At 38.4% G+C, this 24,893-nt stretch overlaps 1 protein-coding gene across 18 annotated transcripts in view; it reads left to right on the plus strand.

Moving 5' to 3' along the window:
* Positions 1–24,893, plus strand: part of FOXP1 (forkhead box P1) — a 678,799-nt gene that overhangs the window by 30,698 nt on the left and 623,208 nt on the right. Inside the window, exon 2 of one of the 18 annotated variants that reach the window (XM_081321543.1) lies at positions 16,639–16,730. The exons of the other annotated variants lie outside the window; for them this stretch is intronic. The gene's annotated coding sequence lies outside the window, so the exon portion shown is untranslated. The remainder of the gene's footprint in view (positions 1–16,638; positions 16,731–24,893) is intronic. 18 annotated transcript variants of the gene reach the window in all.

Genomic DNA, 24,893 nt, shown 5'->3' on the forward strand with positions numbered 1-24,893 from the left:
TGTATAGTTCTTCTGTGTAATTTTGCCACCTCTTCTTAATCTCTTCTGCCTCTGTTAGGTCCCTGCCATTTTGGTCCTTTATCAAGCCCATTTTTGCATGAAACGTTCCCTTCATCTCTCCAATTTTCTTGAAAAGGTCTCTGGTCCTCCCTATTCTATTGTTTTCTTCTATTTCTTTGCACTGTTCATTTAAGAAGGCATTCTTCTCTTCTAGCTATTCTCTGGAATTCTGCATTTAATTGGGCATATCTTTCTTTTTCTCCCTTGCCTTTCGCTTCCCTCCTTTCCTCAGCTATTTGCAAAGCTTCCTCAGACAGCCATTTTGCTTTCTTGCATTTCTTTTTCTTTGGGATGGTTTTGATTGCTACCTGTTGTACAATGTTGCGAACCTCTGTCCGTAGTTCTTCAGGCACTCTGTCTATCAGATGTAATTCCTTAAATCTATTTGTCACCTCTACTGTATATTCAACAGGGATATGATTTAATTCATACCTGAGTGGCCTAGCGCTTTTCCCTACTTTCTTCAGTTTAAGCCTAAACTTTGCAACGAGAAGCCATGGTCTGAGCCACAGTCAACTCCTGGTCTTGTTTTTACTGACTGCATAGAGCTTCTCCATCTTTGGCTGCAGAGCATATAGTCAATCTGATTTCTGTGTTGACTGTCTGGTGATGTCCATGTGTAAAGCCGTCTCTTGGGTTGTTGGAAAAGAGTGTTTGCTATGACCATCATATTCTCTTGACAAAATTCGATCAGCCTGTGCCCTGCTTCATTTTGTACTCCAAGGCCAAACTTGCCTGTTATTCCGGTTATCTTTTGGCTTCCTACTTTAGCATTCCAATCCCCCATGATGATAAGGACATCATTTTTTGGTGTTAGTTCTATAAGGTGCTGTAGGGCTTCATAGAACCGGTCAATTCCATCCTCTTCAGCACCAGTGGTTGCGGCATAGACTTGGACTACTGTGATATTGAATGGTTTGCCTTGGATTCGAACTGAGATAATTCTGTCATTTTGAGGATTGTATCCCAGTATTGCTTTTCCTACTCTTTTATTGACTATGAAGGCTACTCCATTTCTTCTGAGGGATTCTTGCCCGCAGTAGTATACCTGATGGTCATCTGAATTAAATTCACCCATTCCTGTCCATTTTAGTTTGCTGATACCTAAGATGTTGATGTCCAGTCTTGTCATCTCTTGTTTGACCACGTCCAGCTTTCCTTGATTCATGGATCTTACATTCCAGGTTTCTATGGAGAAAATTTTTTTACAGCATCGGACTTTGCTTTCACCACCAGACAAATCCACAGCTGAGCGTCCTTTCGGCTTTGGCCCAGTCGCTTCATTCTTTCTGGCACTTCTAGTACTAGCCCTCTGCTCTTCCCCAGTAGCATATTGGATGCCTTCCGAACTGAGGGGCTCATTTTCCAGCGTCATATTGTTTTGCCTTTTGGTACTGTCCATAGGGTTTTCATGGCAAAGATACTGGAGTGGGTTGCCATTTCCTTCTCCAGTGGATCACGTTTTGTCAGAACTCTCTGCTTTGACCTTTCCGTCTTGGGTGGCCCTGCACGGCATAGCTCATAGCTTCATTGAATTACGCAAGCCCCTTCGCCACGACAAGGCAGTAATCCATGAAGGGGTAGAATGCAGTATTGCAGGCTAATTCTGCTGACTGCCAGGGGTTTGATCCTCACCGGCTCAAGGTTAACTCGGCTTTCCATCCTTCCGAGGTTGGTAAAATGAGGATCCAGATTGTTGGGGAAAATATGCTGACTGTAAACCGCTTAGAGAGGGCTATAAAGCACTGTTTTCTTATGCTCCTGGAGCCTGTCTGGCTGCTCCAATTATGCATTGGCTCTTCATTGTCCAAATTGAAGGGGGCAGGGAGGCTCTAACTAGTGACAGATGGAGGCAGCTTTGGAAGCAGGTGGCTGGGGCTACCAAAAATGCTTTACATTCTGCAGGTTGAGACTCAGCTGTTATAGCAGCTAGGTAGGGATTGTATATTGTTTATTGTATATGAATTCTGAATTGTTATTGATATTCAACTTTGTGGCACAGTTGAATGGGTAATAATGCTTGTATCAAAACATGTGTTTTTACATGTATTAGGTAAAAGTCTCCTTTGCTAAGGATATCTCTTCATAGTCAAGACTAGGGAGTGCAAACGTCAAAACTTAATGGGAGAACTTTCCATAAGATAAGAAATCATAATGCATTTGAAGTAATAAATATATAAAATGCCTGCCTTTATATTCATATTTTTAAAATAATTGATCACAGATGTTGCATTATCATTTTGATATATTCATGTCTTGCTTTTTCTCCATCAACTCAGTTCATATTTTCTCTTCCAATGTTATTCTACAGCAACAGTCCTGTAAGAAAGATTGGGGTAAAAGAGGGTAATTGGCTCAAAGTCTTTCAGAGAGTTTCCACGATGATGTTCATGATTATGACGACTGTATTGTCTACGCATAAATACTGATATTTTACTAGAAATGTATATTGAAAATTTAGTTTTTGTTATTATAGTGGTTCTAAAAAAGTTTGTGAACGCTTTTTAATTTTCAGTGCTTATTACTATACTTTTGCCGCATACAAGTATGTAGCTTTGGGTCATTTTCCTCAGTAAATCAGTGAACTAATTTACTATATTTTTAACTAATTTGTCTCTTTAAGGAGTTTTAGAAATTGTGTGGAAAACAGATCACATTTTGGGTCATATTTATGTAGAAACACTGAACACTATAAAGTGTTTACAAACTTTTAGGCGCCACTGTATATCTGCATGTCACATTTCTACCATATACTTTTCCTATCCTTTTTATGGAGAGTTGCTTTATAAATGAATAAATAAGATATGATTATGTATTGCACCTTCCCATATCAGTTCTATGACAATTTTATGAGACAAGTGAGGTTGAGAGTATCTTTCAGGACTCACTTTTACCATCAATCCTTGCTTGATTTTCTTCTTGTTTGATTGAGATTGCATGTGATTAAGGAATGAAATGGTAAGGATTGTGTTGTATCTAGGCCATACTGTACATGTATGTAACAATTAGTTTCTGCCCACTGATAAACATAAAAATGCATGAGAATATACCTCATAAGATGCTATACTAAATTTGGCATCTTGATAAGATTTGGGTGTAGCTTGGTAAGCTAAATGTGTCTTATATCCCTACATAACACTGTGTCCATCATAGTCTTGAATAAGCTTTTAATATTCTTTGTCTGTTTCCCATTTTTTTAAAATGATAAGAACAATCACTTTCACGTTAGGATAAATGTCTGATAAGTAATAGATTAGTAATTTAACCTTAAGATTAGTTGAGAATTTTTGTGTTACATAGGATTGCTAGACATAACAAGAATTATATAATGAAAAAAGTTCCTGCCCATGTGTATGTGACTAAGTATTTGGGTGTGGTATGAACCTTTCAAGTAAGCGTGATTGGAGATAACACAAGATCATCAGTTATAAATAACCTGTTTGCATATAAATTGTATGATTTCTTTCCAAGTTGATTCTTATTCACTAAATAGAAATTAGAAAAGGAGAATCCTCACCTACTTGACTAGGAGTACAGAATGGAAAATCTTAAGTTATCGATGAAAGATGTTTCAAAAACTATAGGATGAATGCCAACTTTTAGTTTAATAAATGGCATAAGGTATTGCTAATGCAGTGTGCATTTTTTGAAGCAAAAATCTTTTCCCCTTTAATGTTTCTTAATCGGCATAGGTGCTTATTATCAGAATGTGAATTCCAGAAGCTTAAAGATGACTTTACTTCAGGTTGTGCCGGGAAGGTATAGAACAGAAATCATACCAGATTGATGATAACATGACATCATAGGTATTTTCATTCATAACATGCTGATTATAGGAACAGAATTTAAACAATTTGCTGTTATGATATACAATATGTAGAGAGCATAAAAATCAGAAATTTATGGGATGGTATAAAAAATTAGAAATTTATCTCAACTTGAAATGAAGTTGTCTCTGGGCCAGGTTTTCTCATTGGATAGGCCACTCATGAACAGGCCCAACCACTGTTTGAAATGGAACAGTTCAGGAATTTTGGAGACGTTTTTGTTTCAGAAAACTGTGCCCATAGGCATCTGTAAGAAGCCACAACAGTGTCAAAATAATATGCATGTCATTGCATCATTGTGTGAATGAGGAAATGCAGGTAGTCTTCAACTTACAGCCATAATGGAGTCTGGAATTTTAGTTATAAGCTATGACATTTGTAAGTTGAGACACTCAATGTGAGCCCGCAGTCATTAATTGAGTTAATGCATTCCTATGGACATGTTTTGCTGGAAACTGCTAAATATACATTGAACTGTTTACTCTTGGTATTGTGAAAAGTGGTGGGTAGGCACTCTAAAATAAACTATTCATCTCTCCTTCCAAATCCACCAGTCTTATGGGTAGGGCTAATCAGTGCTTGTGCAAGCTCTTGCCTTTCCAGCTTTTTACCAGCACACAGGTCTAGGCCTGCAGATTTCTTTTGATTTGGTTAGCATGATTTGTTTCTTCATTACCCTAAGTTATAATTTTTATGACTATATTCAAAGTCAGATTGAACTTCTGAGCAAATAGCATTAAAGGGCACTTGTATCTTTTATCTGTTTCAAGACTTCAGTGAAATTTGTTGGTGATTTACTTAAATTTCACCTGATTTGTTTACTTAGTTCCAAAGAGATTTATTTATTTCTTAAAATATTTACACTCTTTCTACCAGCTTAAGTATTTCGGAATGGGTTAGTTTACTCCAGACATGTCAAACACAAGGCCCGGGGGCCGGATCCAGCCTGTGAAGCCATCCTGGAAACAGTGAGGGAACGGCCCCCACTGCCTTGGCCCTGGCCCAGAGACCCTCCTTCTGCCAGAGACCCTCAGATCTGTCCCACTCCTGCCCAGGCCCACATAGGCACCCTTGATGCCAATAATGTAGAGCTGGCCACGCCCACCCAGTAGGCCATACGTACTCTAGCCACGCCCACCCAGGCCATACCCACCTGGCCCCCTGAGGGCAACCGCAGTGTTGATGCGGCCCTCAATGAAATTGAGTTTGACACCCCAGGTTTACTCTATACAATACATAAAATGTAAAACAGTGAAATAATATTTTCAGAATTAGAAACAGAAATAAAGTATTTTGAGAAGACACAGTGGGGTGTGAACAGACTATTGCTGAGTCTTGAAAGAGGCTTCACTGGCAATGTGAAACAGAATAGTAGCCTCAAGTTGGCTCCAGGGAGAAGACACTCTTAAATAAGGCCCTCTTATAACATACAGTTGTTCTCCCGACCTGCAATTTGACAATCAGTTTCTAAAACTTAGAAAGTGGAAAATACTGGAGTCGACAACTAACCTCTTAGTTCATTTGAATCTCAAGAGTATTTTAGTATTAGGAGAAAGATGTCTAAGTTGCACAATTATACCAAGCACAATAATCATTTTTCAAATGTATATCAGTGTTAGCGTATTAAAATCAGCTTTGCACAGGGTAATAGAAATATGAATAGGCTGATGTAGAAGGTTGTTTTCAAAGTTATATATTGACTGCACTGCACAGTTTAATCTACATTCTGTGACAACTCTGAAAGTGATGATTTTGATGTAAGGTTCAGTTCATGAAAAAAAAGTGGGATCCTATTTTCCAGAACATGGAGTAGCAATGTGATCTAATCTTTACAATGAAATGGTACTAAGCCTAAAAAACTGCACAAACACAAGAAAGTTGTGGCAAAAATCACAGTACTGTAATTGAACCAATCACTCTAACCACTGCACTCATCTATTTCAAGTCTCTAGGGCAGGGGTGTCAACTGCCGGCCCGTGGGCCGGACGCATCATGAAGAAACTCCACCCACCCCATTGCCGGCAATGGGGAAAAAGCTCCGATAAGATGCGTGACATCATGTGACGTCGTGAGTTTGACATGTCTGCTGTAGTGCATTTGTTAAATTTTGTAATTCCTCTCCAGTTAAGGAGAGGACTTGAGATTTGCCCACAAGTGCTCTGTGGTCTCCAGTGAGTTAGAGCTCTGGGAGACCAAGAAAGAAAAGGTGTCTTTTTTTTTTTGAAAGCAGGTCAGTCAAAGATTGGAAGAGACTTGCTTTCAGGTATTTTAGGGGAAATTTTATTTCAGTCCTTCCTGGTTAAATGCTACAACAAAAACTACCATTTGTACAGTAGCATTGAACAATTTATACAATCTATTTAAGAGAAACCTGTTTTTCTTTTAGAAGAAAATCACTTTTGAATAAAATCTTAATTGTTCCATTTGTTCAAAGTCCCCCTCGTTTTTTAAAAAAATAATTAATTTTGAAAGCTTATCAAGAGCTTCAAGGTAAAGGCAGAAAAAGAGTTAAAGAAGATATAGATGTTCTTGTAGCCTCAAATTGAACAGAATAAGTAAATATCTAACTCACTCCCCACCTTCAGGTAATTTTACAACTTCAACAAAATTAGTCAAATTGTTTAGTTTCCATGTGGGGTGGTTTTGAATGTTTTGAATTTTTTTCTGTACTAACATTTTATTAATGTTATTTGATACAAATATCAATATTAGCCTAGAAATTTTTAGCACTGAACTTTTGATTTCTTGTCCCCAGTACTTCACATATGTGGGATGCTTTTTGCTAGACGTTTATGACACTTAGTTATAGCTAAAATATCAGGTTATTGCTTTGTTAATTTATAAGAAATGTGATCTTTAAAATGTGAAGATGCAATTCTTCGCATACAACTGCAGAAAGTATAAACAATACCTTTAATATAGTGGTTTCATAATAATTGAGATATGGCAAAATTGAGCTGTGACTAGTGACTCTTTATCTCAAGTTGTAACTCTGCTCTTGATGACTAAGTTGAACCACAACTTTGGGAAGTAAAGGACAAAAAGGAAATACTTTAGTTTTAATTATGAGAAAGGAAGGCTAGGAAACCAAATGTTTATAATATTTTCAATCCTACAATCAATTTGCGAGTACAGTAAGACCTGAGGAGCAGATGGACCTGGCCCCATTCGTGCCAAATACAGTCATCTTCAGCCAGTCTATTGACTGAACTTTCATTCTCTAAAGCCAGATGTCTTTAGCAGTTCTTCTACATATGGCAGAAATTCAGCTGAGAAGCCTTAGAATTTAAAACAGTTTCTAAAGAGCATGTACCGAGGTTGAGAAAGAAACTGAGAAACCATTTTATCACCAGCATCTTTTCTATTGTATTTATAGCACAATCTATTTAATATCACATATCTGGATTCAACACTGGATTTGTGTTGTCGTTTTTGTTTTGTTCTGTCTCTGAATTCTGTTGACTCAATAAGTTGTTTCTTCTCAGATGAATTTAGGAATCTGCTATGTCATTCAAGCTATCCAGTTAACCATTAGACTGGCATAGTCTACTAGTGGGCTTCAGTGTGTCTGGCACAGAATTTCCTATCGTATGGTTTGTATCTTCAACATGTAGCATAGTGAATAAACATCCATGGTCCAGCAATTTAAAGAAAAAGAGGAAAAAAATTGTTTTGCATATTCAGAAAATACTAGTGTTCTAGTCATCTACTAGGGCTAGAAATTTAAATTACCGTAAAAGAAAATGCGTCTCCTGAGATTTTTCTTTGTGAAATCTGGTTATTAGTATATTTTCAGAGGTTTCTTGAAGGGCAGCACAATGACAGGCATAATCATATGTTCAGGAATCATATTAGGACCATTTTGTTACCAATATATACTGCAGAGGACAAATTTAGGACCAGAGATATATTATATGATAATCCTAAAATGCTTTGGGATGACTAGTCAGTTGGTAAAGAACTCTTCAATGAAGCTAAATGCCTGCCCTTATTGTAATATGATCATTATAAATAATTTATCAGGGTCTCTGTTAAATTTTAATTTGGTTTCTTTATCCCAGCTGCATCGACATAGATCTCCATATGGTCTTGAACTTATAACCATTAGAAAGTATGACTGTGCTGAATGAAGGAATATATGATCTATACTTGACATTATGGTTGTTGCAGTCATGCGATCAAAATCAGGGGCTTGGTAATCTGCCCACTGTTACGACCAATTGCAGGGATGCTGCAACGCCCCCCGACACCTATCTTTCCTTTGCCCTGTTGGATCCCTTGGGCCGACTTTGTTCCACAGATATGTGTGTCATTAATTAAATCAAAATTTAATTAGATTTCCTGAAATTAAAAATGAAATTTATGATTGTCTGATTTAAGCCTGTTATCACAGGTTGAAAGCAGAATGAACTAGTTTACTATTTATGCAGTGAAAGTAGTAATAGCAATAGCAATCGCCCTTAGACTATATACCACTTCACAGTATAGCCCTCTCTAAGCGGTTTACAGAGTCAGACTACTGCCCCCAACAATCTGGGTCCTCATTTTACCAACCTCAGAAGGATGGAAGACTGAGTCAACCTTGAGCCAGTGAGATTCGAATTGCCAAACTACTGGCAATTGGGAGTCAGCAGGATTAGCCTGCAATACTGCATTCTACCCACTGCACCAATTTTAATTCATGTAATGTATTAAAACATTACACAATATTTTCTGTGTATGGATTCTCAAAAGAATACATTTTAAACTTTAGTAATGCAAAGTTATGGCTTAATTTATAATATGTTGCAGTGATTAATTATTTCCGAGACAATTTTTAAGAATTATTATTAACCGAAAAGCCCAGTGCTTTTTCTGTATATTGACAGAACATGTATAACAGATGTCCCCAATTTTTTGGGCATCAGGGACCGGTTTCAGGGAGAGAAGTTTTTCTGCGGACCAGAGTGGGCATGGTTTTGTGTGTTGCCTGCATCCCACAGATGGGGCTTTGCTTGTTTTGTGGCCAGGTTGCTGGCATGCTGCGGCCCGTTATTGGTCCATGGTCTGGAGTTTGGGGATGCCTGATGTATAGAACAATCCATGTTCTATGCCAGACATGTCAAACACAAGGCCCAGGGGCCAGATCCGGCCCGCGAAGTGGTTTCATGTGGCCCATGAAGCCATCCTGGAAACAATGAGGGAATGGCCCCCACTGCCTTGGCTCCAGCCCAGGCCAGCCAGGAGTCAATGTACAATTTTGTGGTGGTCATCTATGCTGAAATACATTCAGTCTTAGCTCCACAAGGCCATCTGGAAACAGTGAGGGACCGGCCCCTGCCACATTGGCACTGCCCCCTGGGTGCACGCTGGGGAGCTATCACCCTTTGTAAGGAATGAAAAAATGCACCTTCGCCTGGAAGTGGCCAGCACATGGCCCTGCCTACTTCAGGCAGGCTAGGGGCTGGGCAGCATTGCACTTCTCTTCAGATTCATGCCACCTGGCTCAGCCTGTTGGCGCTGTGAGGAGAGTGCCCCGCTGCCTGCTGAAATTGGGCAGGCTGGGGGCTGGGCAGCATCGTGCTTCTCTTTGGATTTGCACTGCCTGGCTTAGTCTCTCGGCACTGTGAGAGAGTGCCCTGTTGCCTGCTGAAACCAGGAAGGCTGGGGGCTGGGTGGCATCACGCTTCTCTTCGGATTCGTGCTACCTGGCTCAGCCTCTTGGCATTGTGAGGAGAGCACCCCGGTGCCTGCCAAAACTGGGGGCTGGGCAGCATTGCACAGGTAACATCGACTCTCACACTGCTCATGGCATCCCCTCCCCCAGAGCCCACCAAGCTGGATATGTAATAATAATAATAATAATAATAATAATAATAACAATAATAATAACAATAACAACAACAACAATAATAATAATAATAATAATAATAATAATAATAATAATAATAATAATAATAATAATAATAATAATAATAATAATAATAATAATAATTTGGAAGGGACCTTGGAGGTCATCTAGTCCAAGTCATCTAGTTTCCTGCTAAGGCAGGAAACCCTATACCATTTCAGACAAATGGCTGTCCAGTCTCTTCTTAAAAACTTCCAGTGTTGGAGCATTCACAACTTCTGGAGGCAGGTTGTTCCACTGGTTAGTTGTTCTAACTGTCAGGAAATTTCTCCTTAGTTCTAGGTTGCTTCTCTCCTTGACTAGTTTCCATCCATTGCTTCTTGTCCTGCTTTCAGGTGCTTTGGAGAATAGCTTGACTCCCTCTTCTTTGTGGCGGCCCCTGAGATATTGGAACACTGCTATCATGTCACCCCTCACCCTTCTTTTCATTAAACTACACATACCCAATTCCAGCAACCGTTCCCTATATGTGAAGTAGGCGAGTGTCATGTGCTGGCCACTTCCAGGTGATGGTGCATTTCTTCATTCGTCATGAAGGATGACACTTCCCCAGCTGTATTTCTTGCCTGTTTTTCTCCCTCCCTTATCTCAAATATTTTTCCACCACTCTGTTCTTATGAAGGAAGGAAGGAAGGAAGGAAGGAAGGAAGGAAGGAAGGAAGGAAGGAAGGAAGGAAGGAAGGAGAGGGAGGGTGGGTCTGAGGGAAGTCCTGCCTTAGTTGTGCCCTGCTGCCCTTTCACCATCCCCTTGCCCCCTCCTCCTGGCCTATCCTGGTGGGTCTCCCATCCTATTTTTAAGGAAGCTTTGGATACAAAGCCAGATCTCCTCACATGGAGAGGGAGTGGCTCTCACTCTTGACTTTGCCCTCATACCCATCATGAGCAACCTGGCTAAGGAGAGCAAGCACAGCATTGCCCCTTGGGGAAGTCGGGCTGGGCTTAGTGCCACGGGTGCTTGAGGGCTGGGCTGGGCATTTGACCTCTGCACCAACATCCAGCCCCCCCCCCACATGGCCTGAGAGGAACAGTGAGGCTCCTTCAGGGGACCATGCCTTGGAACTTGCCCTGGTCCCATCTCCTTCTGCCAGAGACCCTCAGATCTGTCCCACTCCTGCCCAGGCCCCCATAGGCACCCTTGACATGAAGAATGTAGAGCTGGCCATGCCCACCCAGTAGGCCACACGCACTCCAGCCACGCCTACCCAGTAGGCCGCACCCATCCTGGCCACACCCATACAGCCCTCCAAGGGCAACACAGCAATGCTGATGCGGCCTTCAGTGAAATTGAGTTTGACACCCCTGTTCTATGCAAATGAATCTAACTTCAACTTCAGAAATCATGCTTTTAAATCAGCTGCTAAGATAGTTCTAATTGGCAGAAATTGAAGGCAGGGCTTTTTCAGTGGTGGTCCCATGCTAAATACTGAGACAATGAGATGTGGGTTTCAATGAAGCTTTTCAGTCCATGTCGCCCACTGGACTGCTTCCCCCTATTCATTTCTTGGAGAGCCTTATGAGAAATATAGATAGGAAGGCTGTCCTGAAAGACTAGTAACGATACTGGCGTCAGCCAGTTGGAACCCGAGCTATTTTGCTGCAGCTGATATTTATTTATACTTCCTATTTGTACAGGAGTTTTCCTAGAACCAAAAGCCATGATTTATAAACAACAAAATTAGAGACTTCAAATTGCACGATTTAGATACATAGCACAGATCAATACAGAAAAGTTTGATGAACTGATGGCTTGGGCAAATAAGGAGAAATTTGGTTACTCCCTTCTTTGGGTTGCTGATATTCTCCTTAGGTTTATGCTTATTGAACATGCTAATATCTTTTTTGGGGGGGATTGTTCATTTTAATTGTTTGTTGTTGGATTAAAATTTACATGCATTAGAAATAAAGAATACCAACTCTTGAATTTCCACACGAATTATAAGAACAGACAAGGAGGATACTTGCTTTATTATTTACTTACTTGTTAATCAAATGTGTATCTCACAAAAAGCAACTCTGGGTGGCGTACATACAATAATGGTTGATAGAAATGCTACTCTGTGCTACTCTGACACTGATGCTAAGCATGGTGGCCTTGCATACAGTGCATCCAATTAAAAATGGCATAGTACTTTGATACCCTGAATGTAGCACAAATGTGTGACACAATCTATATTTTTATAAAGATAATTAGTACAAGATGTGTAAAATCTCAAGTTTCTTCTCCAAAGAAATACTTGAAAATATTAAACTCGTGGTCAGTTAGGATAGTTCGAATATATGTTAGTTATTGAACTAATATATACATACATACACACACATATACATTCATTCGTTCATACATACATACTATATATGTGTGGGTGTATATATTCATGTGGGTGTGTAATTTTTATATATATATATATATATATATATATATATATATATATATATATATATATATATATATATATATATATATATATATATATATATATATATATATATATATATATATATATATATATACACATACACACACACACACACACACACACACACACAAATCCCCTCATACACTACATATAAATATAAATACTGTATACTGTCTGATTAGGATTTGTCAAGAAATTCTGAGAAATGTTATAGCCCAGCTTTGATGGACGTATGAAAGTAATAGTGCACTGAACATTTGGCTTGAGCTATTGGCAGTTTTTTTTTGTTTCTGAATTGTTCTACTTATCCACGAATGCTTTGTTTTCTGCTTAAAGGGTTTTATTTAATGATGATTGGGGTAGTCCTCAATCTACAACAGTTCATTTAGTCACCTTTTGAAGTTACAACTGCACTGAAAAAAGTGACTTGTGACTGCTTTTCACATAACCATTGTATCATCTTCATGGTCACATGATCAAAATTCAGATTGTAGTGTCCTGGAGTCATAAGACCTTATAAGCAAAGTCAATGGGGAAGCCAGATTCACTTAAAAGCTGTTTTACTAACTTAACAACTGCAATGATTCACTTAGCAACTGTGTCAAGAAAGGTCGTAAAATGGGGCAAAATTCACTTAACAATTGTCTTGTTTGGCAACAGAAATTTTGGGCTCAGTTATGATAGTAAGTCGAGGACTACCTGTATATTGTGTATAATAAAAATAATAGTCATTTCTTGTTATTTTGTTCCAGCATCATGTATTGATATAAAATGTTCTACCTTTATCTTTTAAAGCATCTCAAGTCCACTATTATGGGGCTAATCTCTAGTTTACAATGTAGATCCACTTACTGCTGAATCCAGATGTAGTATATTTGGACAATGATGTGTGTACATCAAAACGCCTTGGTCATTGCAATCTTGGGTAGTCATGCTTTTAAGTTTTAAAGATGAATTTGCCTATTCTTACTTTCAAAAGGAAAAACTCAGGTACAGTACAAAGTTACAGTTATGAAGTCCTGATTAACTACAAGAATTGACATTCAAATGTCACACTGTAATCTTAAAAAAAGAAAGTGAGTTAAGGTTAGGGTTACTATACTCATATAAAAGTAAAAACATGTGGAAGAAGGGTTCTAAACCTAAACCCATCTTACCAATTTTGCTATTTTTCTTCACTTTTTAGTTTTGATCATGAAAGTGAGTTGGGCATGGAGAAAAGTGCTAGTACAGTTGATCAAGAGGAATGGATTGTGGGGGTAGAAAAGAATCAGTGTCATTTCCAACCTACATGCTTTACTGCTAAGATAAGCCCTTATGACCATTCCTTTATATATAGATAAACATAATGTTAAAGTTAACGTGCTTCTGCATGAATCAGATTTTAGTCAAAGGAGCTGTAAGGTTGATTGGTATATCATCTCCATTTTGGGTACATGTGTAGGTGTGTGCAAAGTGTTGTCCAAAAATTAATGGTACAAAAAATTCCTATCATTCTGCTCTACTTTCTGATGTTTACTCATAAAGTCGTGGTGCCTCAGACCACTCTACATAGGAAAGGAGAAGGCCTATTCTTTTCCTCCAGCCCATTTTTAAAATAAAATCAACGTACCTAGTGCTTGTGTAGACTTCTTTAAAAAAAACAAACCATTAGCAAGATAATATCTTCTTTGAAGCCAAAGGAGAGAGTTTATGATTGAGCTAGAATCTAAATCAACCATAATTTAAGTTCCATAGTTTAAATCTGGTTACTGTAGTAGCTTCAGTTCTGTGTTATTCCCAGGAGGAAAAAAATTGCCATTTTCCTGTTTTAAATATATCCAGTTTTTCCCTCCCTCCGTCTTAATTGTTCGGTTCCAGTTACCTGGATATATAAAATTATTTATATTAAATTTATATTAAATCTTTCTCTTAATATAACAACCCCTGAAAACTAACTCTTTGCAGTCAAGTTTGTCCTAAGAAATTGTGTGTGTGTGTGTGTGTGTGTGTGTGTGTGTGTGTACATGACCTGGATTTGAAGTTCTGACAGTTGGGCCCCCTGTGTAGTCACGTGACCTAACTTTGGGTGGCTGGCAACATAGCTGCATTGACAGCCCTTTGTAGCAGCCCACAGTTACATTACTGTGTTTTACAATGGTTTGGCCAAAAAAATGACACTTCCAATTTTATGCAAAACTGTACCTATAGTGATTAACGACTGTTGCATTTACTTAAACACTCCTGCAAAAAAGGTTGTAAAATTGGGTCTGTGATTTAACTGACTTGTTTATGACTGGTACGAGATATGTCTGTAATGAGCAGGCCCCATCACAGTCATATCTAAGGACTATCTGTGGTAGCTATTTTTCTTTTTCTAGTTTGCAATCTAGAAAAAAGAAAAAGTAAGAGTGGATATATCTATATATATTCTTAATTTTATTGTTCCTTTCGCCATTCCCTACATCTCTGGTCACATGCTCTTCCCCAACTTCTTGTTACCCTTCTTTCTCAGCTTCTCTCTTTGATTGGTCAATCACTGTCTTTAGCAAGTTCAAAAAAATCATTTTTCCCATGGCGGTGTGAGAATTAAGGATATTGTATGATAGTTTGCACACTTCATTAAGTCACTTTTTTATATATTAATCCTTTCCAAACCATTGACCATTGTGGTTCTCCATATTGGCTGGCATAACGTGGTTAGAACCTTTACTAGTTCTTCTTCTGCATCTTGCCATATTTCAGTTCTTGTTGCTTTCTGCTTCGGTAATGGCTAAAGTGCTAATCTAACTTCCTCTTCTAGTGTTAGAGGTTCTTGCAAGTAGAGAGTATCTTCTATATCTTAGATCTTGATATCTCTGGTATACAACATTTCAGTATACTCCTTCCAATTTTGTTCAATCTCCTCTGAACCTTGATTTCATCTATCGGAACCATGACATACTGTCTTTCCATTGATGTGTTTTAGCATATCACTTCTGAGCTCAGAGATCCTTTGAAAGACTTTCCATGTTTTTCCATGCCTATTTCCATTCTCAGTGTTTTTACAGACATTGCTGTGATGCAGTACTGCTTCTTGTCTCTTAATTGCTCTCTCAAACATTTTGTGAACTTCTTTAATTCATTCTATAATTCCTCTGATATCTGTCAATGAGGTATAGCAATAATATAGTCAATATGATTTCTGTGTACTCCATCTGGAGGTGTACATGTATGGAGGTCTTCATTTAGTTGTTTGAAGACAGTGTTAACTATGGGAAAATAATTGATGTGGCAGAACTTGGTAAGTTGGTCTCCTGTTTCATGTTGGCTCCCTAGGTCACAGGTCTGCAAACCGCGGCTCCGGAGCCGCATGCGTCTCTTTCAGCCATCTCTTGCGGCTCCCGGTCCTCTGCCACGTGCAGTCCCCCCAAAAAAAAAGTGGGACTAAAAAAGTTCAATTAATCAATTCAAATATGCAGGGTAGGTGCATATCTCGCCTTGGCTCCACTCTTCAGTCAAACCCTGTTCTGCGCATGTGCGCATGTACGCGCATGCACACACATTTTTTGCGGCTCCCAGTTTTTCCTTTTGTGAGGGAACCGGTTCCGAGTGGCTCTTTCACTGTTTCAGGTTGCTGACCCCTGCCCTAGGTCATACCATCCGACTACATTTTCCTCCTTAATGTTTCCAACTTTGGCATTCCAGTCTCCAATCACAGGCAGCACCAATATTGCTTGAATGTTGCATCAATTCAGATCATATCCGGCCCTTTGGTTATCCTTGTCCAGCGCATGTGAGATCAGTTGGAAATTAGAAAATAAAATGTAAATAAATGCACTACAGTGTGTGGGAGAAGAAGCCAAGTGCCCTCCTTTATCAGCTGGTGAGAAAAATGGCTTTTCTGCACCTGTGGCAGAAGAGCAGTAACAGGGCTGAGGTGAGGTAATGCTCCACGCTATCCTCCCTCAACACTTGGGTGCAGGCAGAAGAATTAAGTTCAGCCTATTGGTTTGGTCCTCCACAACAGTCTTATTTTTATTTATTTTATTTTAATAATATTTCTATACCGCCCTTCTCCCGCAGGACTCAGGGCGGTGAACAGGGCAAGAATAAAAATACAAATTACAAAAGTTAAAACTAAATTAAATAAATGCCCACATACTAAAATAGATATTTAAAACCTAATAAATAGCCCCCGATCCCCCCATCAGGCCAGGCCAGCTTGTTCAAAAAAGTATGTTTTTAGCTCGTGGCGAAAGGAGCGAAGGTCGGGCGCCGTCCGGAGCTCAACCGGGAGCTGATTCCATAGCTCCGGGGCGCCCACAGAGAAGGATCTCCCCCTGGGGGCCACCAGTCGACATTCTCTGACCGGTGGCACCCTGAGGAGGCCCTCTCTGTGGGAACGCACAGGGCGGAGGGAAGTCGATGCCGGCAGCAGGTGTTCCCTCAGGTACTCCGGCCCCCTGCCATGGAGGGCTTTGAATAGTCCCAGTTTCTCGTATGGCTTCTTGAGAAAATTAATTGGCCACCCCTGCAAGAGAGTCCACATTGCAGAAAACTTTCCTTGGATGTCCTTAGGTAAGCAACACTGGTCCTATCCTTTGCTTTTAAAACTTTATAAATAAAGGTGGCAGGGGATTCTACAGTTTAACCTACGTGTTACATTAATAACACTTTTTTAGCAATGTTGGTTTTGCCATTTAGCTTTAATAAATGAACCTGGATTCTGATCTTCAGAGAAGGAGTGAAAAAACCCTTGTTAAACCAAGTTCTCATACCTTTTGTGAAATTTTGACTCTGTCATACATTCCTTATCCTCTTAACTAAAACTCCCCCAAAACTATTAGGTTCTTCCTCCTAATAAAGTTATTTCGTAATAAATTGATTGCTATTTTTTGCACGATTTCAAGTTCTGCAATATATTTTTTGAAATGTAGTTACTCGTAAAAAATACCCATCACAATTTTGTACCGTTCTTCAAAAGGAGCTTAGAGATGCATTTCAGAGGGGGGGGGGGAAATGTTAAAAGAATACTTCACCCTATTTTATCATTATTGGCTTTATAAAGACAATGTTGAATTGTTGCCTGTACAAATTTAGATTTTGAAAGTGTGCACTTGAGAAAAAGGGGAACATCAAGAAAATATCATTTTTTCACCTCTTACCCTTTTACTCCCATTATATGATTTTGTATTAGTTAACCCAGGGTGCAGAGTGCAAGTTCATGGCTGTGACAGCATGTTTGAAAGATGGGCTAAATGCATCATAAAGATCTCAGATGCTGTCATGCATTTGTCAGTTCTGGGAGAGCGATACTAATGAACTCCAATTTCCCCACTTACTATCTTTTCTCTTAAATTATTTCTCCACTTCAGAATCCTTTTTCCAACATTTCCAAAAAGCAGTGAATAAGAAGCTGACCTCTGCTCTGCAAGTTTTTGTTTTTCTCGGCTATTAATCTTGCTGAAATAGCTCTTTATGACTATATTTTTCATTTTGCAATGCAAACATTTGTTATCTTTGCATTATAATAGTATCTTTTACTCAGCAAGGTATTTGCTTAGTCTTCAAAGAGGGTTATTGTTGAGATATGTCTTGTGTCTCCTTCCTATCATTTTGAGAATGCTTCAGGGAAATAATTGATTACTATTGATTGCTTAATATATTTTTTTAAAAAAAACCTAGATCCAAAGAGAAAATTGTTTCAGAAGGCTCTTTATAAAAGTATAAAGTTAAGCCTTATCTCTAGGATTTCAGCTCCCTTTTTCATATAGATTTGCATGAATGTAGGTGTATTAAGATAGGAGGAAATGTTAAGTATGTGAGTATTAAGACGTTAAATGAGAAGGGCAGCTGATTGGTAGGAAGTTGAATTAAGTTCAATCCTTAACGAGCTTTCTTTCAAACAAACCCCATTTTTTTTCCTTCGCTACAGGTAGCCAATGCTTGGGCTATTTAGCCAACTGGATTGCTTGGTATAATAATGTAAAGAATCTTAGACCTATATTGTCCTAATCTCTCCTTTTCCTCTCTTTAGCACACATTGCATTCTTTCTGTTCAATTATTTTTTTAATGTCTTGCTTAATTCTAATAAAAGTGTTGCAAGATGACATTCCTGCAGCATGTGTTATATTTTGGCTGAAGAAATAATTAAATTATTATTCAATCAGGGATTTTTAACAGCCGCAAAGCAAGTGGATGTTAACTAAATGATGCAGTTTATTCCTTTCGTTCTTGCTGCCAGCTTGCTTCTTATCGAAAGGATGCCAGCTTTAAGTAAAGTGGTATCCAGATGGTAGTCGCATGACGCCCACTTGGTTACAGAGCCTAAGCAGGGAATACTGTAATTCGGCAGCCAGAACAAGCTGTGGGTCAGTGAAGGAGGGATGCCTGTTGCTTCACAGTTTTTGCATATGTAAATCTGTTAATGTTATGTCATTGTTGTGCGGTCTAAACATAAGTGTTGCCTTTCTCTGGGGCCCAGATGAACCTGGATAGCAGCCCAGTTAATGAAAATCAAAGGAGCTGCTTTGGCAAATGATGCTCCAGGCAGTCGCCTTGGTGTGAACTCTTTGCTTCTTGGAGATACTTATTTTCTCTCACCTGAAGTTTGTGCAGGCAGGAAGTTTTCTTTGATAGGATGAGTCCATGATAAGATGATAAAATGATAGGCTGAGCCCATGATAAGACTGGGCAAAGAGATTGCCAAAGTGAGTTGCACATCTATTTTTAGTTCCCCCAGTGTTGAAGACAATTCATTTGGCCCAAGCTGCGTCTGCCTTTCTAACACTTTCTCTGTCTGCCACTCTTCTGTACTCTTTTCATCAAGTACAGATGAGGCACACAGCCGTCTCAGAAAAGTCATGAACTATGTCGTCTGTGCAGTTTAACAGCCAACATCTGCTGCAGCAGCGGCAGCCTGATGGAAACAATTTTAGAAAAACTCTAAAGTGTTTTAACTTTTGTCTATCACTCAGGCTTTTGCAGTTAATTATTTGCAAGTAGATTTACTTCATGTAGATAGGCTATGAAAATTAGCTTACGGATGTGATTGACCATTACCAAATATTTTGAAAATAGAAGTTAAACCTGTCTAATTTTTGTTGTTTAGAACCAGAACAGAAGAAAAGTGAAAGTTCTCTTCAGAGGCCTACGAGCTGTGGAAGCTTTAATTTCTTTAAAGGCTAAAAGATATTTATATCAAATTTTAAAACTGCCAATCTTTCTCAGGGAAGGACTCTGAGCGGTCTAGAAATAAAATGTTGAAACATAAAACAGTATATTCAATTTAAGATATTCCATTGGTTTAGCAAAATTACTTTTGAAAGTATTGAACGTTTATCTATGGAGATTCTCAGTCATCCAATTTATGGTTGTCCCAAAGATGCTTTTTCAAAAGGCAACTGGATTTTGTTTTTCCTTGAAGATGATTCACTTCTTATCCAAGAAGCTTCTTCAATTTTACTGAACATTTATACTTCACATGAAAGTATTATTTTTATTTATTTATTAGATTTGTTTTCTGCCCATCTCACCTTGAAGAATTTCTAATGTGTGGAGGATAAACAGTCTAATTTTAAACTTTTTCTAATTTTTTATTTATGCCATAAGGCTGCTTAAAACATATTTTTCTCTCTGTGTGTGCATACATGTGTGTGCACATAATCTACTGTGTATGTGTGCGTATGCAATTATATGTTGTGGGCATCTCTGTCATGTGTTGAATAATCATTTATAGGGACAGCCAGTGGGATTTTTTGAAGTGTTATATAGTCTAAGATGAACAGTAAGGGGTCAGCCTTCTTTTTCTTTATAGAATTTGAACTCGTTTTCAGTTCAATGGATTTAGTATACAATTTTGAAGGATCAAAGATTTCCGGGCCTATGCCATCCAATTCAAAAGTACCATTTGCTAGCATTTCAAAACCAGATTTTAAATGTAAATTTGGAACCTGATTCCCCAGTGGTTCAGGAGGTTTATCTGGTATAATTGTGGTATGGCTTTGGGAATTTGCACTTCGCAGTCAGTGCTTTTGAATGCTGCCTCTCAACAACCTGATTTCCTAAACCATTTATGTTAGAATACCATTGATTTTTCTGCAACTAATTGAATCATCTTGTATTCAAGCATTATGGTTTAATTGCATTGGTGAGCTTGCTCTAAGGCTCTTAAGTATTTTCTTAATGATACACCTATTTGTAAAATTCAATATAGACAGATCACATATATTTACAATGAGTTCTGCATTCTTAAGGATCAGCTGAACTTAATTTTCTTTATAAACATTCAGTCCTAAAATATATGATATTTCAAGATAAAAAATATCTTGTGGTTGAGTTTGACTCTTGGTGACTGTGTCTGCTTATGCTGTTATGTTAAAGAGTATTTCCAGTGGATAAAATATGAAATTAATTCTGTATATGTGGACTTTTTGAGGAAATGGGAAAACAAGTGCATTTTTTAAAAAAGTAGAAATGACGAGCTTTTAAAGTGTCAAATGTGTAATTCTTGAAATGCAGAGATTACTATTCATTTGACTCAGTGAGACTTACTTGTGAACATGGTGCATATTCACACGCACTGTGAAACACCTGTGAATGATTTTTATATAATGACTATGAAATGAAATTTAAGAAAAATCAAAACATGCTGCTGAGCAGTGGATTTTGTCATCTCTCTCTCTCTCTCTTTCTTTTTGAGTAAAGTGATGATCTGTTAAAGTAACATTAATAGTTCTGAAAGTGCAGTTTTGGTGGTTAGGAGAATTTGCCTGTTCCCTGCGCCATTCCAGACTCAAAAGTTGTTTCAATGACATTTGCTACATTGAGTGCTTAAAAAAGTTACGTGGATGAATCGAATCAGCTTTGTTCTTTGGAACCAGATGTATCTCTGCAAGTTCCTTACTTTTTAAAAATAATCTTTTATCCTCTGTAGTGTAATCTGATCTTTAATATAGCCAGACATCTATGTGAATATTTACAATGTGGAAATAAACTCAAGATTGAGAATATGGACTAGCAAGAAAAAAATTCTATAAATTGACCATAAAGCAGTAAGGAGTTTTACAAAAGATTTTCCATTTAGAGTAATCTCATCATTCATGCCATGAAGTTAGGCTTTGACAATACTGTGTCTTATATTCTTTTATAGATCAAGATAAACTTTGTATGTGTGATTTGTAGATGAAATCAAGCAAATCAAAGGGTACATTGGATTTGATGATACATCAGTTCTGTACATGAATAGTTCAGTACAATTCTCTTACCAAGAAAAAATAATTGAACAATAGAAATTTTATGTTATAAGAGAAGTGGGGAGGGTAATGTTCCTAAGAGATCTCAAATTTCAAAAACTTCCAAGATAGCTATGCTGACTCAGGAATTCTGGGAGTTGAAGTCCATGAGTCATAAAAGAGCCGAGGTTGCCTATCCCTGACCTAAAGGGTTAAGGCTTATTAATTTTTAATTTCTCATTAAAAACTTTTTCCAAATCATCCAAACAGAACTAACTACTGTTAAGTACAGGTAGTCCTCAACGTACGACCACGACTGAGCCCAAAATTTCTGTTGCTAAGTCAGACAGTTGTTAAGTGAATTTTGCCCCATTTCATGACTTTTCTTTCTGCAGTTGATCAGTGAATCACTGCAATTGTTAACTTAGTAACACAGTTGTTAAGTGAAACTGGATTTCCTGTTGACTTTGCTTGTTAGAAGGTTGCAAAAGGTGATCCCAGGATCCCAGGACACTTCAACCGTCAAAAAAACGGGTCAGTTGCAAGTGTCTGAATTTTAATCACGTGACCATGGGGATGCTGCAACGGTCTTAAGTGTGAAAAGAGATCATAAGTCACTTTTTTCACTTTCATTGTAACTTTGAATGTTCACTAAATGAACTGTTGTAGGTCGAGGACTACCGGTACATCAGTAGCTTTCTTTAACATTTGACAGAAATATGCCTGAAAAGAATCATTTGATTATGAGATGGATGGCTATGTAAATAAGATGAATAAATAAGTAAAATATGAGTGAAAAGGTCAGTGTATCTATTGTCAGGAGTTTTTAACTTTACCTATTATTATCGCACAGGTTTGAAATCTGGCATGACTACAGAATCCCTCAATAACAGCAGTAGCTCGGGGACATTTGTGTAAGTGTTAGCAGTTTGACAAAAGAAATAGAATTGTTTTACAGTTCACTTTAACTAAAGAGATCTCTTGCTTTCCTTTAATATATGGGCCACTTTATACTCAAAAATTGGTTCACTTCAGTCGAGTTTCTCTTCACATGTTTGGTTTGTAGAGATTATATCCATAAGAATAAATATTAAAAAGACTTGCAAAAAATAAAATAAAATAAATATAAATTAGTTACAGACCACAGTAAAAAAACCATGTGTATACCAGATGCACAAAAAAGTATTCCTCTCATTTGTTCAGCAGTTCTCCCTCCCCCCTCCCAAATAGTTGAAAGGGCTTTAGAGGCTTGTGTGAATTCAAAATATGGATACAGAAAGGAATTTTTAATTTTATTATTTCTGTTTTATTATTATGGAACCCATTTCAGTCAGTTGCACAACTGTTTTGGCCACATTGAAAAATGAAAAAAAAAGAAAAAGGCAACAATGCAGATCCATGGGCTTAGAAGTCCTTGGAATATAAAAATTCTAAGAATAGTGGTTAAGTCTGAAATGATGGTCCCTTGAAGTAGAATGTCTTATATGACTGGAGTGAGAGTAAAAAGGCCAGGCCAGAAATACAAATGATAGCTTTTCTATTTCTGTAGGATTGTCCTTGTAAGCCAAAGCTGTCTTTTAAAGTCTAACATTCACAGTAGAAGTCATTCTACTTCCAATGACTCATGTTCCCATTTCGGAATGGCTACAATAAATTTTCTCTGTTCCACTATTCTAGGCTGAATAGGGCTGTGCAAGGGTCCAGTTTGAAGGGCAGAATGTGATTGAATGTGTGAATGGGTATGCAGACAGCATCTTTTAGAAATGCCTTAAGCCAAACACGTGCTTTCCTTTCATGACACAATACCTATGGTGAGCAGTGGCCCAATCCCAAGATGCAACATCGGTCCTTCAGTTCCTAGTTCTACACTGATGCTCCCTCTGAATCTCATTTTGGCCTTTGAATCAATACCTCTGCTCATTTGCTGTCTTCCTTGTCTTGTAAGAACCTGTTGGAGAGAGGTAGGTGGCATTATTAATAAAAGCTGTGACATGGGAAGACATTGATGCTTTCATTCATACCATGGTCTCAGTCCAAATGTACTTATTCTCTTGAGGCTACTACTAACCATTAACCATTAAAACTTCATGGCTAAAATAGCTTCAGACTGTGATTTAAGTTCGAGAAGTCATGTGGAGACAAATAGCAAAGATGTAAGATGTCCCATCTAGTGTACCACTACTTTTAGGAGCAATGATGCAGACCCCATCTCTAATTTATTTATTTTCAGTTTCTTTGCTCACTCTTTTGTTTTTAGATTTATTTCCATAAATTATATGTTATATATATTATATATAGCTTACACTTTCATCAATCCTCATTCTGAGTTCACATTCTCTTATCTATCTCTTTAGCATGATCCTTTCTAGGCAATTTCCCCTAATCACATTTTTTAAAAAATGCATATAATCTGTTTTCTTCTTACTTCAGTTTCTACAATGAAAGGTCTTACCTATTTCTTCATCATTATTTTATGTTGTTTTAATATTTCTTCATACATTAGAGAGTTAGAGCAAAAAACAAAGCAAAAGAGAATATCTCTTAATGCAGGGGCCCTCAACGCCCGGTCCGTGGACCGGCACTGATCTGCGACATGCGGCTCGGCTGTGCAAACAAGCAAACCCCTTCTGCAGGATGTAGGCAGCACACAAAACTGCGCCCCCTCTGGTCCGTGAAAAAACCTCTCCACGGAACCAGTCCTTGGTGTCTAAAAGATTGAGGACCTCTGTCTTAATAGTTGGTTTTAAAATCTGAAAAATAAAATAAATCAATACAAGGATTGGAATAATAGACTGTTATTGCAGACAAAAATGAAGGGGGGTTATTTGGATTTGTATAACTTGATTATTGTAACTTGAGTTTGTAAACTCAAGTGTAGCTTCTACTATCCTTTCAAATTACGTTTTAACAATATGAATTGCATTACTTACCGACCCTTACTTAGTGGTAAGGTACTCAATGCCCTTGAGGACCATTCGGAGACTACAACTGGTGCAGAATGCGACCGTGCGAGTTGTGATGGGGGTCTCCCGATACTCCCATGTAACACCTCTACTCCGTGAGCTGCATTGGCTTCCGGTTGCTCTCCGGGTGAGATTCAAAGTGCTGGTGATGACCTATAAAGCCCTAAATGGCTTGGGTCCAGGATATTTGAGGGAACACCTGCTGCCAGCATCAAGTTCCCTTCGTCCAGTGCGCTCGCAGAGTGAGGGTCTTCTCAGGGTGCCGCCGATAAAAGATTGTCGGCGGATAACACCCAGGGAGAGGGCCTTTTCTGTGGGTGCGCCTGCCCTCTGGAAGCAGCTGCCCGTAGAGCTCAGGACTGCCCCTGACCTACGCTCATTCCGCCGGGACCTGAAGACTTGGCTCTTTGAGCTCTCTGACCCAGGCTGAGAATTTTAACGGGGGTTTTATTTTCAGGGATAATTAATCTTTTAATTCTCTTTTAACTTTGTATTTTATATTGATGTGATTTTAAAATGCCCTGTAAACCGCCCTGAGTCCTTC

The sequence above is a fragment of the Vipera berus genome (assembly GCF_964194415.1).
Source record: "Vipera berus genome assembly, chromosome: 2".
Classification (NCBI taxonomy): Eukaryota; Metazoa; Chordata; class Lepidosauria; order Squamata; family Viperidae; genus Vipera; species Vipera berus.